The 16,529-nt window shown below is 39.0% G+C and overlaps 1 protein-coding gene across 4 annotated transcripts in view; it reads left to right on the forward strand.

Moving 5' to 3' along the window:
* Positions 1-16,529, forward strand: part of LOC108715629 (ras-specific guanine nucleotide-releasing factor RalGPS2) — a 117,487-nt gene that overhangs the window by 16,800 nt on the left and 84,158 nt on the right. The gene's annotated exons all lie outside the window — the stretch shown is intronic.

Here is a 16,529-nt window from a genome sequence, read left to right on the forward strand (position 1 = left end):
CTCTGCTAGGGAGGAGACTTGCTTAACCAGCCCTTATGTTGTCCTGATAGGCCCTGAGATCTTCTATTGCATTTCTTGAGAGATAAAGTTTCAGGGAGTGCCCATACGGTTCCAGTCATTGTTTCTTACAGAAACTATTTGAATGTTTTATATACAGTACTGTATTTGTTAAGCCCTTCTTCAGAACCTACAGTTTTTTTGTTTGCCTTTTACTACTGGATATGTATTTTATCATTTATGCTAATTAAATCACGAATCCTTCTGATTCTAGTGCTTCTACCCGTTTAATGTATGGCGACAAAAAAAAAAAATGTTCTACCCATTTAATGTTTGTCAATAAAAAAATGTATAAACAAAAAAAATTGCTCATAAATTGTATTCATCAGTCTATATGTGACCCCAGTACACTTCATCTTCCAGTTACACTATGAGAGTGCAGCTGAAACATGTGTTGGGGGAACTGTTGGCCCATTTCTAGCATCTCCTTCTGATGTCCACTAAGATTGCAGACGTTATTAGCTTGTAGCTGTGGTGGGGGGAAAGCTTACCTTAATTCACTGGACTCTGACTCACAGAAACTTGAGTTAACCTGCAATAGACGAGCAGATATGCCTTCAATATCGGACGAATGATTGTGCGGTGCAATCTCCCGACCCGCCACTAACCATTCAGATCAAATAAAGTAGTAAAAGAACAGATGAGACCGCAATCGTACAAAAGTTATGTCCAACAAAAGCTGGTGACAGCCTCCCACTGATATCTTCAGATAGGCAATACATGCAGAGATATTATCGATGGCCAACAGAAATCTTCTAACCTGTCTGATCGAATAAACGACTGATCGACATGGCACAAAAATGTCAGGACACTCCACACATGGTCTAAAAATCGTGCGAAACGAAGATTCATATGATGTAATCTTTGCGTCTATGGCCAGCTTTAGATATCGTGAGATAACTCCTGAAGTCTTGAGACTTTTAATAAAGCTGTCCATACACTGGCTGACTAAAGCTGCTCTTTTCTCTCCAAACCATCTCCAAATGCTGATGTTTGAATCAGATTATTGAGTGTGCTTTGTATGCACATAATATGGAACTTCGATTGCAAGCTCCTCAGGGACCGATGTGAACGATAACTATAAACACAAAAGCAAGGATTGCAAATATAGAATTTTAAATAAATGGATACCAATATAATCAGCTAGTGTTAAAGAATAGGGTAATAAATCACGATAGTTCCCCTTTAACCTCCCTGTGCCTCAATCAGCATAGAATCAGGCTGTGTCTCATTGTGCCTGAATAATATCTATACAGTGCCTTGTACAGTATCTTCTATTATATAAGGATTCATGTATTATTTATGAATGTTGCTAGTGGTCTTTTATAAAGAAACCATCTTATTTTTATTTGCCTATTCCATGAGCTTGATGCTTAGCTGTGTTCGAGGGATTCATGAAGTGGGTGTTAGAATAGTATCACACATTGTATTTTAGGCTTTTTTTATGGGTCATGTGGGCTGCGCTCTGTTCAGTTCACAGTTCACTGCCCCCATTGCAGTTGTAATTGATTTCTCTTCAGCAGTTCTTTGTTTTTTTAAAAGGTTTATCCAACATCTTTTTAACTGTACCAGGGTAGACTGCTAAAAAGGGCTGGCACATACATGCAGGGCTAATCTGAACCTGCTGAAACCTGCTAAGTTCTTTCTTTTCTTCTTTTGTCTTCTCTGGGGTTATGCTTGACATTTCCTTTTTACTTTATCCCCAGAGGTATTTGGTCACTTTCCATGGAGTCCTTGCGAAATGAAATGGATAATCCAATAATTCCCCCATTGCATTCTTATGAACCTTCTTTCAGACAACATGAGACAGTTGCAAATTTTAACATGAAACAATCATGATTGCTTCTGTATTATTTTTGGAAAGTGTTAGTCATTGAAAACATAGTTTAACCTGTATACATATAGTTTTTACAGTACAGGTATGGGAACCAATATCCAGAAATCCATTATCCAGAAAGCTCTGAATTACGAAAAGGCCATCTCCCATAGACTCCATTTTATCCAAAGAATCCACATTTTTAAAAAATGGTTTCATTTTTCTTTGTAACAATAAAACAATACCTTGTACTTGATCCAAACTAAGATATAATTAACCCTTATTGGAAGCAAAACCAGCCTGTTTAGTTTATTTCATATTTACATGATTTTCGAGTAGACTTAAGGTATTAAGATCCAAAGTAGGGAAAGGTCCATCATCCGAAAAACCCCAGGTCCCAGGCATTCTGGATAACAGGTCCCAAGTATTCTGGATAACAGGTCCCAGACCTGTCATATTATCATTGCTTATTAACAAATAGTTGCCTCACCCTCAAATGAGCTGTCGCATTAGCAGTTGTCAGTGTTTACAGCCAAGTGAGTGCTCTCGTAAAGTGGTCCTTGCTGCTCTTTATTCTGTGTTGCTTCTCTGCTGGCAACAATAGCTGCAGTTAAAAACAAAAGAAAAAAAAACTGCTGCTGTTATGCAACGACAACTGAATAGCTGGCAAAAAATCAGCTATTCACTGCTCAGCTGGACCCGACAGTAGTGTCTATAGCAAAAGCTTTCTATCTCATTAATGCTAGATAATTAGAGCAGCCATTGTCTATGAAATGGAGGTAAATGGGTGCTAAAGTTGTGTGTGTGTCCATGAAACTAACTGGCCATGGAAATCAGCACTGTGCATACTTCTGCCTTTCATTACAAGCTATCAATGAACTTGTATGAGTGGGTTATTTAACAGTGACAACTGTTTGCATACTGGTTATGAGCACACTGTCTTGAGTGTTTGTACACTGATAACAAGGGTTCTGTGTAATGAGGCAGGACACACACACTTGCAAGCTGTTGGCATTATACCGAGCGTTAAAGAGAGCATGTCTTTGCATGCTAGTTATGATTTTGCCAAAAAAGTATTTCCCAGTGCTTTTACACCACCTATCTGTTCCCCATGTTCCTCTGTGAGGGGTTAGTCCATTTGGTATAACAGTCAGGGTTAGGAACTTCAAGTAACAATTACTTACAAAAGCAGACTTAAGCTGGCCATAGACGCAAAGATCCAATTATACGTATCAACGTACGATCGGATTTTCCCATCTCCCGACCCGCCACTAACCATTCGGATCAAAGTCTTACCATTCCGATCAAATAAATCAGTTAAAGAACAGATCAGCCAATGTTGTGTCCCTGACAGCAATCGTACGATAGTTATGTCTGACAAAAGCTGGTGATAGTCTCCCACTGAACATCGTACAATCGGCAATACATGCAGAGATTTTACCCGCAGCCGACAAATTTTCTAACCTGTCCGATCGACCAAACAATCGCTGCGTCTATGGCCAACTTTATCCGCGAAAAATTATCAACATGACCCATAGGTAACTTTTCTGGTTTATTTACTAAAACACATTTTCGCCTGAAAAAGGGACATCTGCCATTGACTTCTACATGAGTTCGACAGGTTTTAGCTGGGGTATTTTCAGATTCATACTTTTAGCAGCCTCATGAGGAAACTTCAGAAAACAAAGCGTTCCGTGTGCCATCACGCCGGCGATTTAGATTGTAGCCGGCGGGGAGGCAGTTAGAGGAGATTAGTCCCCCCGAAGAAGAGGCGACTTGTCGCCGGCCGACTGATCTCCCTGAATCTTCTGTCTCTGCCCTTAAACTGGCCATACAAGATTTTGTCAATGCACTGTTAAGTCACTTGTGAGAGTACTTTTTCTGAAGATTTTTAAATTTGACTTTTCTCCCTTAAACAAAAAAAACTGTTACTTAAAAGGAGCTGGATAGAATTGTGCGCAGATTTGGAAATGTTTATTCCTTGTCGAAGGATACGTGTTCCTTTTCAGCGTCACTGTATCTCTGGTTGGGGGAGGGCAAGTATTTGCAGGCCTGAAACTCAATTGGAGAAAAGGAGTGTCTATATGCCATTGTCCCAGCTGGCCTGCTGGAGATCATTTGTACATGGGTGCTGTCAGAGTACACAGTCATAAAATAGGCCTGATGAAAGGCACAGTTCTTAGAATCCCCTGATGCCATTAATCACTCTTCTACAGCCATTCAAGAGATATCTTGTAGTGTCTATTAGAGCTGAGTAGGGTTAACTGTGTAATTGTAATTGCTTGGTTACTTGTATAAGGGCCTGTAGAGCACATACAACACTCACTTCCATGATATTCACTTAAAGGGCCTCAGTGCTTTATTATTATTATTATTATTATTATTATTATTATTATTAGGGATGCACCAAATCTGCTATTTGCATGTGCAAATTAGGGGCAGAAAAGCAAAAAGTAGAATTTTTTTTTACTTACCTTGTATTGTGATTAAAAGTCGCGTGATTTCCCTTCCTGCCCCAATTTAGGATTCGGTTCGGGCAGGCACAAGGATTCGGCCGAATCTGAATCCTGCTGAAAAAGCATTCCTAATTATTATTAGGGATCCCCCGCATCCTCTATTTGGGATTTGGCCGAATCCTTGGTGAAAGATTTGGCTGCATACCAAACCGAATCTGAATCCTAATTTGCATATGCAAATTACGGGCAGGAAAGGAAAGAGTGGAAAAAATTATTTTGTGAAGAAAAGTCACGTGATTTCCATACCTGCCCCTAATTTACATATGCAAGGATTAGGATTTGGCCAAGCACAAGGATTCGGCCTAATCCGAATCCTGCTGAAAAAGGCAGAATCGTAGCCGAATCCCGAACCGAATCCTTGATTCGGTGCATCCCGAATTATTATTTTTATTATATTTGTACTTCCATGTGCTCTTGGTTTTTAAGATGTTAACTGATCTCTCATGCTAACTTGCCATTTTATTGCATTAGCCCCAGTACATCTAGAATCCAAGTCCCAGAAAGCAATGCAGGATCACTGTGTTTTGTAAACTTTTTTTTGTAAATAAAATCACCTCTTAAAAATATTTTCAACACGAGTGATCTACACAGTTCTTATATAATGATTCTTGAGTCTTCTAATCAGAATTCCCTTTATTGGTAATGTTGCTTTAATAAGCCAAAAGTCCGATGAACATTTATGAATAGCAACAAAAAATCCTTTTCAAGTTTTGTTGCTAAATCCAAAAAAACAGAATACTGATTTAGTACAATTGGGCTCTTCTGCGTGTTGTCTTCTGATGCCTGGTGAGATGACATAAATGCAAATTATGTTGTGACTTTAGCAAGACTGAGCTCTTTAACCAACTAATTTTGCTTCCTAGTATTTAGTTATACACATATCCTCTAGTATGTTTACATTTCTTTCCTAAGGCTCAGGCCACACTGGGTGTTTTGGGGAGATTTGGTCGCCTGGCGACTAATCGGCTCATTTTTGAGGCGACCAATCTCCCCAAACGCCTTCCCTCACTCTGCGCCGGCTAAGATGAAAAAACGCTGGCACTAATAACACACGGCGATTCATTTTCCAAAGTTGCCCCACGAGGAATCTTCAGGCTACTTAGTATAACGAATCACTGCGTTTGGGGAGATTGGTCACCGAAAAAACGAGGCTATTAGTTGCCAGGCGACAAATCTCCCCAAAACGCCTAGTGTGGACTTACCCTAAGTTTGACTCTTTCCTGCTATTCATCTAAGTACTGGCACTGGACTTCTACCTTCTAGAATTATAATTTTATTAATGTAGCCAGTGATCTCCCTAAGCTACGCACCCACAGGTGCTTAGCAGAACTTTTTCTTATGTGTTCAAGGTGCATTGCTTCTGTGTGCACATTTCGGGGTGAATCCCAGATAAATGCAGGCAAAATACTGTACTTCTGCCTACCTTACATGCAAGATGAATCCAAATGCATCAATCACAGGTGCAGTATTTATTCTGCTATGATGTATCTAAGCTGTACCTGATATTAAATACAGCCACGCTATTTCTTGGGATAAGCTCTTCCCTACAAGGCTCCAATATTGATGGTGGGGTCAGTAAACAGACTTTTATGTACATGATCTGTTACCATGGATATGGTTGCTCCCTTATTTATTTGCCACTCCCTAAAGACAGCTCTGGGTACAGGCTCATTGCTGGGGACCTTAAAATTAACTTTTAATGTAACATAGACATTTATATTCTGAGACAATTTACAATTTAGTTTTCATTTGCAGTTTCAATTCAATATTTTTGTTCAGCAGTTTTTCAGGTTTGTAATTTTAGCAGTATCTGGTTGCTAGGGTACAATTTACCCTAGCAAACTGGCAGTGGTGTGATTGTGACACTGGAATATGAATAGATGAAGTTCTGAATAGAAAGATAAGTAATATGAAGGATCAATAACAAAGAAATTGTAGCTTCAAAGTGTGATTTATTTTTTTTTGTCTGCTGGTTAGTGCACCCCAACTGAAATGTCATGGCCACATAAGTCAAACTATTTAAAAATTTAAGGCTAATTGAAAAGTTGGTAGGAATAGGATATTCTATACCTAAGGGTTGACATAAGAATATCATCCCTTAAAAATGAACTATCCCTTTAATGTACGGTCCAAGGTAGGTCTCACTAACATTATCAGTAGCCTTTATAGTTGCTTAATATTTTGTTTTCTAAATTTGACTGATGGCTTGTTTTCAATACAGACATGTTAGAGCTGAATTGTCAGATATACAGGTAGAAATAATAGAATTCTACCTATATCTGATGATTCTGCAAGAACAGTGGCCGATGTTCAGGTGCCTTCAAAGGCACTCAAATTTTTCTGGCTAGCCCGACTGGCAAGCTAACCGATATCCAAGTCTTCTGCCGATATCAGTTGGCTCATCTTCCTCCATACACACACAGAATGTCACACAAATTTTGTTTTGTACAATATCATCGGTGCGTCTAATTCTGACTAAAGATCCAGGCTGAAAGTGCACTTCTCTTGCACCACGTTTTCTGTCAGTATAAGTCTTGCATTTGGCTTGGTGACGTTTCACAATGTCAACAGTAGATGATTTTGTAGGCATAGTATTTTGTGCAAGTTTGATGTCTGCAACATGTAACTTTGTGCGCATCTGTCTGCCATGTAATAATTCAGCTGGAGATGATTGGGTTGTTGCATGGCGCGTTGCTCTGTTGTTATGTAGGAACTCTGTTGTAAATACTTTCCAAGATTTCCCAGTAATATTTGCTGTTTGTAGGGCTTCTTTCAGACTTCTGTTGAATCGCTCAATTTCTCCATTTGCTTGTGTGTAATACACTGAAGATTTCCTATGCACAATATTCCTCTCTCTCAGAAAGTATTCAAATTCAGATGAGACAAACTGTGGTCCGTTGTCTGATATTAACTCCTTTGGATTACCTTCTCTGCTGAAGACTGTAGACAGAAATATTATTACTGTAGCTGATGTTATATAAGAAACAAATGCAATTTCAGGCCATTTACTGTAATAGTCTATCAAGGTTATAGCAAGTCTACAATCTATAGTAGCATCTCTAAAAGGACCGACTTGCTAATATCAATGGCAAGTTTTTCCCATGCTGAATCAGGGAATGGTACTGGTTTTACATCTGCTCTCAAATTAACTTTGTGTTTAAAGTTCTTTGCACAGCCCAGTAAAGTGTTGCTTTGTGGTGAAATTTTAGACACTGGGTGTGTGGCAGGCACTGGTGCTGTAGTAATGAGACCAACTAATTGTAGGTTTAATGCAGTAAAGATATCCCTTCCAAGTATAGCAGTACCCTTATTCACAATGTAAAAGTCACATTTTGCAGTTTTTGATTCACTGGCAAGCAACCAAGCACAGGGATTGGATCCTTTAAGTAACTGACCAGTCTCAGGGCAGGTGCAACAAGCAAATCTTTTGCAAAGTATTTCAAGAAAATATCCTTGGGTAGTATAGAAACAGCTGAACCTGTATCAAGCATCGGGTTAATGGGGTGTCCCTTGTCAGCAGAAGCAGTATTGACACTGCCAGTGCATTTAAACTTGTCTGGAATAAATGTACCAACTTTATCCACACTTAATACTGTAACATTTGTTGTAGTGACTTCATGAACATGTTTAGCAGAACTACTGCAGATCTTAGCAAAATGTCCTACTTTTGTGCATTTGCGGCACTGTAAAGCTTTTGCAGGACATGTAAAATAATTTGCAGTGTGCTGTGTTGAACCACAACGAAAGCAGTATTTTCTATTTGTATTTGCTGCCCAGTTTTGCAGTGAATCAATTTGGCTAGCAACTGTAATAGCCTTTGCAAGAGTTAAATCCTGCTCTAGGAGCAGTCTCTCTATAATGTGACAAATCAAAGTTGCTACAAATTGTTCTGTGGATTCGCCATTATGATGTCCACGTTGGTTGTAATTTATATCTTTCAGCCACTCTTGGCACGAAAAAGTTCTTTATAGCAGTAAGAGCAGTTTCATCAGGTAATGGTAATGTATAGAATATACGCTGTCCCTCTGCTCCCAGGCAGTGAATAAGTAAAGCATGCTTTCTAGCAGCAGAAATCTCCCCTTGGTCAGCAACAATAATGTAATTTTCAAACATACGGATCCAAGCAGTAAAAGGTATGGTAGGCTCACCAGGGTTTGGAAGAAAAGGTGCAGGCAGCTGCAGAGGTAGAAGAGCCATCCTTGTTGTCATTTGTTATGTTTTGAGTAGCCGAGGATGAGTCGAGTATAACTGTGCTTTATAAGCAGGTTCATGCAGGCCTTACACAACAGTAACTTTCACTTTTAAGCTACCAGGAAGTATGCACAGTATAAGTCTGAGCACAGTGACATCTACAGGCCATTTGCATGAACACCACACCCATTAACTTGCTTGTATGCTTTTGGATCGTGGGAACAAATGAAAGTAGCTGGAAGAAACCCTCACAAAGATGTGCCCCAGCTGGAAACCTAGGACTCTGGCGGAGGGCAGATAATGGAAATCAGTCTTGACCACTTCCTCGTTTTAGACCACACCCACATTACAACAAGAAAACATAGGGAGCATAGGGCAGGCAGAGAATGGCACACACACACAGGGAGAATAGGGCAGGCAGAGAATGGCACACACAGGGATAATAGGGCAAGCAGAGTATGGCACACACAGGGAGCATAGGGCAGGCAGGGTATGAGACACATAGGGGGCATAGGGCAGGTAGGGTATGACACACACACAGGGATAATAGGGCAGGCAGAGAATGGCACACACACAGGGATAATAGAGCAGGCAGAGTATGGCACACATAGGGAGCATAGGGCAGGCAGGGTATGACACACACACACACACACACACGGAGAAAAGGGAAAGCAGAGTACGGCACACACAGGGATCATAGGGAAGGCAGAGTACAGCACACACGGGTCATAGGGCAGGCAGAGTACCGCACACACGGGGCATAGGACAGGCAGAGAAAGGCACACACAGGGGGTATAGGGCAGGCAGAGTATGGCACACAGAGACCATAGAGCAGGCAGAGTAAGGCACACAGGGAGCATAGGGTAGGCATAGTACAGCACACACATGGAGCATAGGACAGGCAGAGCATGGCGCACACACGGAGCATAGGGCAGGCAGAGCAAGGTACACACAGGGAGAATAGGGCAGGCAGAGTAAGGCATACACAGGGAGCATAGGGAAGGCAGAGTACGGCACACACGGAGCATAGGGAAGGCAGAGTACAGCACACACGGGGCATAGGTTAGGCAGAGTATGGCACACACAGGGCATAGGTTAGGCAGAGTATGGCACACAGAGCATAGAGCAGGCAGAGTAAGGCACACAGAGCATAGGATAGGCATAGTATGGCACACACGGGACATAGGGCAGGCAGAGTATGGCACACCCAAGGAGCATTGGGCAGGCAGAATATGGCACAAACACACTGAGCATAGAGCAGGTAGAGTATGGCACACACAGGGAGCATAGGGAATGCAGAATACATCAGAAGACGGGGAAAACTTTAAGGACCACACTAAGATGAACTTACTCTGAGCTCACTGCAAGTAAAGAAATTTTTATCACAAATCCGTGAAAATTTTGGTAGAAACAGAATATCAACAAGGTTTCTGCATCTTGACAAACTTGTTGTTTAGTAATTAATTTGGCTGTGCATGCTCCTTTGGCTGCTAGGCCACTCTCCCACAGGCTTCTTGTAAAGGTGTTATTTATAACACTACCAGAGGGAAGGTGTACAGAGATAAATAAAGCTACAGTAGGCTAACTCTATAATACTCACAAATGTTAGAAAAGTTGAGTTGAGGGAGCCCTGTCAAGCTAAAGCATTTTCATAGACTATATTGCCTTGTATTACGCTAACAAAATATTCTATGTGACTTTTGCTGTCATTGCGAAAAGTACTAAATGTTTTCTTTCAGCCTGTTAAAGATACAATGGCTTTTGAATTTTCATGTAACCCGTCTATAATTTTCTTTTTGAAGCATGCGTCTGCCTTATGATTACCGAACAAACTGGCAGCATCTCAGTTCTTTTATAAATAGTCCCTTTCATCTCCCTCACAAAGCCTGGTATGCGTAAGATTCCATAAAAATTAAATCAGACCCTTTGCAAGCAAGCCGTAATTAAAATGTGAACTAACAAAATATCTCTTCACTTATGATATCCTTAATAATGTCACTGTACTCCGAACTTAATGTTGCAGCTTAAATCAACATGCCAAGTATTGTATGATTTTTTGGGGAAAACTGATGTATCTCTGAAAAAGTAATTGTTTGTGTGGTTTTAGAAACAAAAAAATATATGTATAAACATAAACGAAGAGTCCTATCTTGATTTATAGCTGGGATTCTAGATATATACTGTGGATCATCGCAGTAGTCAAATGACAATATCACTTACTCTTTATGTAAGCAGCTCATTTATATTCACAGCACTTCTCACTTTGCATGCCTGCTACAGTATTAACTAGTGGGCTGGAAAAGATAAAGCTTGAGGCAGAGCAAACAGAACATAACTTTAAACCTTTACAAATATGAAATAGGTTAATAAAATAAAGATAATGTGATAATTCTGTTTCTTAGGGTCAGGGCACATACTCGGATTCGCCAGGCGACTAATCTCCCCTAATCTGAGTGTGCACTGTCCCTTAAATGGTTTATTCACCTTCCAACTCTTGTCCATTCAGTTGTTTTCAGATAGGTCACCATAAAATTACTTTCTATTTTCTATTTGTGGCCGTTTTTCTAATAAATTTTTTTTATTCTAAATCAGCTTGTTGTGGGGGGGTCACCGACTAACTGTTCTAAATTATATGTTGGCAGAGACATTTATCTTTGGCCCTGCTGAGCCAAATGCTTGAGATTTATTAAAGATTTATTAAAGAATTGACGCAATACTTGGGAATGTTGCACAGATACTGCCGAGAAAAGGATCAATTAAATGTAACAACGAAATGGAGCAAATTGTAACCGTTCAGAATCTCCACATGGAATACTGGGCTGTCAGACTTAAACACCAGGAATTTTAAAACTCAATTCTGGAGAAAGGGTAATAAATAAAAAATGGAAAGCAATTGAAAAAAGTCTTTATTTCTGGTCAACAACCTGAAAACAACTGAACTGAAAAGAGTTTAGAAGGTGAACACATTTAAGGCCCAGAATAAGATTTAGCCGAATGTAACATAGTAACGTAAGTTAGGTTGAAAAAAGACACGCATCCATCAAGTTCAACCTTTTTACTTTTATTTAACCTGCCTAACTGCCAGTTGATCCAGAGGAAGGCAAAAACCAGCTGAAGCCTCTCCAATTTGCCTCAGAGGGGGAAAAATTCCTTTCTGACTCCAAAATGGCAATCAGACTAGTCCCTGGATCAACTTGTACTATGAGCTATCTCCCATAACCCTGTATTCCCTCACTTGCTAAAAAGCCATCCAACTCCTTCTTAAAGCTATCTAATGTATCAGCCTGTACAACTGATTCAGGGAGAGAATTCCACATCTTCACAGCTCCCACTGTAAAAAACCTCTTCCGAATATTTAGCCGGAACCTCTTTTCTTCTTGATGCTGGTGACTGGCATTGCTTGATAAAGCCAAGTAGAAGCGTCGTGCAGGTCTGGGATTCTGGATAGCTCTGTGTGTCCTGATACATTTAACTCAAAACACTCCACTAAAATATGTGGATATATGTGGAAAAACTGCAGTGGCATTATAGGTAGTTGTTCTATAGAAGAGGCTCTGGATATTCTTGTGCACAAGGTTATAGGCAACATTGAAGCAAATTGTGCCTTTTTGCTCAGAATTTTTAATGCAATGGGCTTATAAACCAATGAATCAAGATTTTGGATGTGCTTGTAGTACAGATGATAAAACATCTATGATAATTCCTGCATACAGCAGCCCTGTGTCCCATGATCATGTAGTAACATCCGTCCAAACGAGGCAGCAGTGATACCCCATTAATAATGGGGCCTGTAAAAAGGTGGTAAAATGTTATTCAGGGCTCCCAACCATGGGAGAATTGCTGTCAGAATTTAACACTGGAAAGTAATTGGGGAACACAAGGGACACACGTAGAAGTACTGCTGGTAAGGTTTTAAATATTTTGCTACACCAGGTTTCTGTGAAAACCAATAATGTGTCCGTATTGCTTTAATTACAGAATCATTCATGGTTATTTGCAGTGACCGGATTAGGGGGTTTAATAGCATCTCCCCATATCCTTCCTTGTTTGTCAGAGGCACCAAAGCATTTTTAGTATGTTGGAGCAATGTGAGCTGCTCTTACGCTTTCTTTTTCCTTTCATGTCTGTTGCTCAGTTCTTGATTTGCTGTTGTTAGCACTGGTATGTCCCTTCCATCAGAAGATGCAGATTGTATGGGAATATATGTATAAGTATGGGTACCACAGAAGGCACATTTAAGCATTATAAAACTTATTTTGGCCTTAGTTATAAAACATACAGGATGGTGACTTTTTTTTTTTTTTTTTTTTTTAATTCTCCCTTTTTCTTCTCAAAAAAATTCTGTCTAACAGAAAACCTAATCTAACCAGTCTATTAAAAACCTTATCTATCCTGTCTAATAAAAACCTTACACAGACACACTTATTTTATATGTCCAATCACCCCATACATAATATTCTGGATATTTGTACGAGTTAATACACACACCTCTGTGGTGAAAAATGTGTGTCTAATGCATTTCAAGCATTTGCAATGACATGATGGTCTGTTGGCCTCAAGAATGCTCAGTCATTTTGGGGAGATCAGCACGCACATATTTTAAAGTTCATTCAGAATTTGACCAGTTTGTACTGGTTTAAGGGAGGAGTGATAATTCTATAATTGGGAGCTTGGCCAGAACAAAAGGAATCATTCAGAGCACAGGCTACGAGGAATTTCCATAAGACAAAACATATTTATAAATGTTTGCATTTCGCTACCTCCAAAAAAGCATTACATTTTGTGTAAAATGAAATACTCTTTAAAATGCTGTGGCATTAGTCCCTAACACCTAGTTTTTCTTTTTGTGTAAATTCTAAATACATTGGGTTAGCTATTTCTAAAAATGCATGGCCTGCTCTAGAATTTACTCCAAAATCATTCATTTTATTGAACTTAGAAATATATGGGAGGAAATCATTGGAAGTCTAGTAAACTTGAGTAGCATAATAATAGCATAAGAACGCATGTACTCTGTTGTTCTTTTCATTAAGCATTATTGGGGTAATATAATAAAAGGCACTAAATTTGCCCATGAGCAGTAACCTATAGCAACCAATCAGCAGGTAGCATTTACCGGTCACCTGTTTAAAAGCAAACATCTTATTGGTTGCTATGGGTTACTGCTACTGGGCAAACTTAGTGCCTATTATTACATATGGGTGTTCATCTGTTTAAAAAAAAAAAAAAAAAGATAACAGACATTATCTTATTACTGTTCAAAAGACTTCTGTAGTTGAAGCACTAGTAACTCCTGAAACTATAAATACATATTTAGAAACAATATGTTTGGTTTTTGAGGTTTTACCAGTCCTGTTTCAGAAGAGTCTAAAGTATTTCTTTGCATAGTATATTTTTCTGTCTCTGGACGAAGCATTGCTGATTGAGGAGAACATCAAGGTCAACCTTTTTGAGCAGAAGTGATGGCGTCATTGCATCCTATGGTGAATTCATTCGCAAAGATAAATGTTGTTTATTTCTGGCTCCAGTGTTAACTGCAAGGATGCAGGGAATGAAGGTCCTTTGAACACAATTGGCTGTGCACCCTTACTTTTATACTTGTTCGAGTAAAGATGAATGGAACATGATTTCCCCTCCTTTCAGTTGTGATTATGTTTCTATATTGTAGGCCTAGCATCCAAAATGTTCATTTTTAAAGGTCACATTGTAAAAAGAGAGAGAGAGAGATGTATTGTTAATAGCCCTCACGTTTGGGAGAGAGGTGCTAACATCAGACAGATTGGTATTAAACTTCAGCACATAGGACTTAAAATAAATTTGTTTGTGTGCTCAGCAGCTGATGGGAGCTGTTTAACCTTTGATGTACCAGAAAAAAATCTAAAGCCGTCTGAATAGTGGAGCTCTATGTATAACAGTGTTTTAAATTGTTATATTCCCACAGAGCAGCAGAAGTTGGAAAGGGGAAATGGCAGCTCAGAACAGCACTAAAACAAAAAAGGAACTATGATTTTTCACAAAAAGTGCTTTTAATACAATAGCACATAATTTCACAAGAAACTTGTACATCCACTTCTCTAATAACTGGCCAAAAGAATTATTTCTCTTAGTAAATATTTATACTTTTATTAGAGTGCTTCTTTCTCAGCTATCATTGATATTCAGTGTTCCTAGTGATCTACAACAAATTATGCTGCAAGTTGAAGCAATGTGTAGCGAGTGTTGCCAAAAATGTGCCTGTTTAGAGACACCCACAACCAGTGTCGGACTGGGATGCCTGGGGCCCACCAGAAAACGTGCGGGCCCTCTCCAAATTGTTTTTCCTTTTTTTCTTCATTCACTTTTCTTCTTTCTTTATTATTTTAATCATTTCTCCGTACATATTATCATCCATGCTTCCCTCCATTTCCTCTCCTCTCTCTCTCTCTCTCTTAGAAATGGGGGAATGGCTCTGGTATAGACATACAAGGCAAATAATTGATTTAATTGCTCATTTTTAACTGGCTGGGAACATCACACTTGTTCATAAAATGGCATGGCTGAGTAAACCATTAATGTCTCAAATAATATCAAAAATACAGCATATTTTGAAAAAATAATACTAAAGTATTCTCTAAGATGTAGGGATCACAAAACCACATGCCACAGCTCCAAGAGGGGAATGTTGACATTTTGGGCAATTTCCCATAGAAAATTTGTCACACTTTATGGCCCATGTCAAATTTCAAAATTAAATGTAAAAAAATATGTTCTCTCTTGTGTCAAACCGATTTCAATGCAGAATTCTGCTGGAGTAACACTATTATATGATGCATTTTTGTGTAAAAAAAAAAAAAAAAAAAAGTTCTCGCCACTAATATAGGTGCAATACAATAGCGGGTATTGTAAAAGAGTGAGCAAGACTACTAGTGCCTTGCATCACACCCCTCCCTCTTTCCTATGCTCATATGGACATGCCAGACCTGTTATGCCCTGATAAGGCTCTGTATGTACTACATGCCTGTTAGGGTGGTGGGAAGCAAACTTTGTCAAGGACAGTAATATGGCCTCTGAGGCTTAACAAGCATGACTGTTTGGAGTTCACTTGGTAAATTACACAGATCAGTTCTGGTTGGTATTGCATCTGTCAACAATGAGTAACTTGTGATAACGGTTTTGTAGCTCCGTTTCAGTAATTACACAGTTTGATTCAAATGGTTCAGCTAGCCTTTCACAGGCCAATCTTGGCTGCTGACTCGGCCAGTCTTGACCTGCTAACTATTTGCTAGTGCAATGGTTCCAAATGAAGGCCTCCCTGATAGTTTTCCAATGATATCTCATTTAGATACTGACCAGGAAGTCTGGCAAATCTCATTAGTGAATATTGGTCGGCCAATAGATGCAGTTCTCATCTGACTACAACTCGGCTACACAGGCCTCATGTGATCACATTGTTGGAAAAGAAGCCAGGCATATTATCCCAATTTGTCCTCAGTACTTCCTTTGTATTATCAGGGGAGCCATGTACTTGCATTGTAAAATGTCACTAGTTTTCTTATTCAGTTTCAGGCAGAGCTTTTCTCTTTTCTACACTCATAGCTACTCTAAACTGGGGACACAAATTCCCATCAGTATTGCTACATTCGGTTGAATTTTATTGTACTAGGGCATCTGCATATAATATATATATATATATATATATATATATATATATATATATATATATATATATATATATATATATATATATATATATATATATATATATATATATATATATATATATATATATATATATATATATATATATATATATATATATATATGATTTTCAGATATGAGGTATTTCTGCTCTGTAAGTGCACGGCATATGGTTGTGTCTATGAATTGTGCTCTTTCTCCCCACTGGCTAACATATGTTTGACATTAAGGGATACACCATAAAATACTCTTCCTGCTGTTTAAAAACAAGG

Source organism: Xenopus laevis, chromosome 4S (genome assembly GCF_017654675.1).
Source record: "Xenopus laevis strain J_2021 chromosome 4S, Xenopus_laevis_v10.1, whole genome shotgun sequence".
Classification (NCBI taxonomy): Eukaryota; Metazoa; Chordata; class Amphibia; order Anura; family Pipidae; genus Xenopus; species Xenopus laevis.